This window comes from Equus caballus, chromosome 9, assembly GCF_041296265.1.
Source record: "Equus caballus isolate H_3958 breed thoroughbred chromosome 9, TB-T2T, whole genome shotgun sequence".
Taxonomy (NCBI): Eukaryota; Metazoa; Chordata; class Mammalia; order Perissodactyla; family Equidae; genus Equus; species Equus caballus.
Window position 1 is genome coordinate 66,125,420 of NC_091692.1, and position 3,065 is coordinate 66,128,484.

The following is a 3,065-nucleotide window of genomic DNA, read 5'->3' on the forward strand; positions in this document are numbered from 1 at the left end:
TTTTTATCACTGAGATTAGTTTCAGTCAAATTATCAAAGGCTAGATGACATATGACCATTGTCACAGAGTCAAGCTATTCATCTCTGAAATGTCAAGGTTTTGCCACAGATTGGTTGTTAATTTAATATATATTTTTAGAATCTCATCTTGTAAGTAAAAACTGTAAATGCTAAAACTAAAACTTCAGTCCCCCATGTACTTCTAGGTGCACAACATAACTCTCAAAGTATTTAATGTCTACTAGCGAAGCAGATATTAATGTATTGACCTTCCCTCAACTCTTTATTCTGCTCTGTGAAATCACTATTGATTATACAGTAATCAGACATAGGCGACATTTCAACTGAATCCCTGCTTTGGCTATAATCACCACTCAATAAATATTTGTTAGGATAATAACAGTAGCTAATACTCGTTACAGCAGTCTAAGAGTTTTACATCATTAATTCCTTCAATCCTCACCACAGCCCTATGAGATCAGCTCCATTATCACCCCCATTTTACATTTGAGGAAACTAAGGTATCAAAAGTTGTTGTTTTTTAATAAGCTCAATATCACAGCTAGTAAGTATTAAAGTTGGAATTCCAACCTAGGCAGTCTGGTGCCAGGGCCCACATACTTAACTAAGATTTTAAACCTGAGGGAAAAAAAAGTTCTGATAAATTTTAGATAATATATATTTATTAAAAACCCACATGCAGTGGAGCTTTCTAGCTGAAGTTTATTATTTTTTGTCAGCAACTAAGTAACAGCATTCACAATGTTCTCAAATAAACTAGACATATAAATTTTTAACTAATAATTATGAAATGCCTACTATGTGGTGGGTACTATGTGCTGCTGCGAATCTGAAAATTAATTGGAATGCGCCTGCCCTCCAGCATTTTGGAGTTGGAGGAGGCAGATTCATAAACAAAGCTCAGCATATGGTGTAGGGCCGTGGCAGGGCTGCACAGAAGCCCATGAGAGGATGCAGGGTACCGTGTCACCAAGTCAGGAGAGACTAGAGAAGGAAGCTAAGAGTAGGTGATGAATGGCAAGACACTGGCAGGCAGAATAACATCCCCCAAAGATGTCCATTTCCTTATCCCTGGGACCTGTGAATATGTTACCTTTCATGGGAAAAGGAACTTTGCAGATGTAATTAAATTAAGGATCTTGGGATGGGGAAATTATCTTGAATTATCCAGGTGGACCCAGTGTAATCACAAAGGTATTTACAGGAAAGAGAGAAGCAGGAGAAAGAGAAGATGTGAAGATAGAAGCAGAAGTCAGAGTGATGTGATTGTTCGCTTTGAAAATGAAAGAGAGCCACAAGTTAAAGAACGAAGGTAGCCTTTAGACCCTGGGAAAGACAAAGAACAGATTCTTCCCTGGATCCTCTTGATCAAGATCAAGATCAGCCACGTCTTGATTTTAGCCCACAAAATCCACTTTGGACTTCTGAGCTCCAGAACTGTAATATAAATCTGTATTGTTTTAAGCCACTAGTTTGTGGTAATTGGTTACAGCAGCAATGAGAAACTAATACAGATACCCCTCAGGTTTCAGTTCTCATCTTAAATGTCAACTCTGCACGTTGTTGCTGGCCACTCTTGCAAATGTTTCCCCTCTTATTCTTTCTATAGCACCTGAGACTTTTTTTTCTTCATAGAACTTAACACCATTTTAACTATGTAATTAGTGTTACTTATTCAGTGTCTCTTCTCCCTTGAGCTGTAGACTGCACAAGAGCAGGAAACATGCTTTGCCTAGCACAATACAAAACACATGCAGAGCACTCAATGAAGATTTGTTGATCTGGGAAAGAATATATGAATGAGCTGAGTCTTGATATACATCAAACTTCCAGTGAAGATCTAGAGACAGACCTCTTCAGGAAACAGAAAGTTCTTCAATGTGTCTGAGGAGAGGAAAGGGCCAAAGGAGTATAAGAGGATAAAGGCTGAGAAAGTTGGAGAGGGGTTGTGCCAAGTAGCTTGGACTTCGTGACTTTATTCTGCAAGCAAAAGAACGCCATTTCAAGATTTTTTTTTAAGTTGGAGATTAAAATTATCAGATTTGTTTTATTAAAAAAATCCTACAGTATTGTAGAGAATAATTGGAAGAGACCAAGTCTAGAAGCAGGGAAAACAGAAGATTTTTGCATTAGTCCAATAAGGAACTCAGCCAGCCCTCGTGGTCTAGTGATTAAGATTCAGTGGTCTCATCGCTACAGCCCAGATTCATTTCCAGGTCAGGGAACCACAGCACCCATCTGTCTGTCAATTGTCATACTGTGGCAGGTGCATTTGCTGTGCTGCTGACAGCTATGCCACTGGTAACACCAGTAGGGTCACTTGATGGACAGGTATCAGTGGAGCTTCCAGACTAGACAGACTAGGAAGAAGGACCTGGCCACTCACTTCGCAAAAACTTGGCCATGAAAACCCTATAAATGGCGGTGGAGCATTGTCTGATATAGCTATGGAAGGTGAGAAGACTGCACAAAAAGAGAGACAGGGTTCCGCTCTGCTGTACACAGGGTCACTAGGAGTCAGAGTCAACTCTGCGGCACTGACAACAACAACAATAAGGAAATTATTAATTTGAACCCAAAGTGATGAAAAGATGGAAAGAGGGAAACTAGTTTACATGAGAAAAAGGAATATTCTTTTCTTTTAAAAAGCACACTCTTGGCAAAAATAAAGAACATATTAATTTAACTACACAATGTTGTTAGTCTTTCAGTTATTTTTTCGGCTCCATAATTTAGATTTCTAGAAAACTTAGGGTCTTCAGAGTTCTAAGGACATTTTTAACGTAAAAGAGTATTTCACAAACTTAACTCCAAAACCAAGATCATAAGTTTTTGCAATAGATTTATCATCTGCACTATTGTATATATAGTATTTTGTTTAAAGCAACACAAAATCAACAATGTTAAGACATCAGCCTTATCCTAGGTAATATCAAAGAAATTATAATTCAGAATGCCAGTCCTATTTTTCTAAAACATATTAAAATAAATATTTAACTACTAAAATAAGCTATCTGTCTCTATCTAAAATCATTTCACTGTGT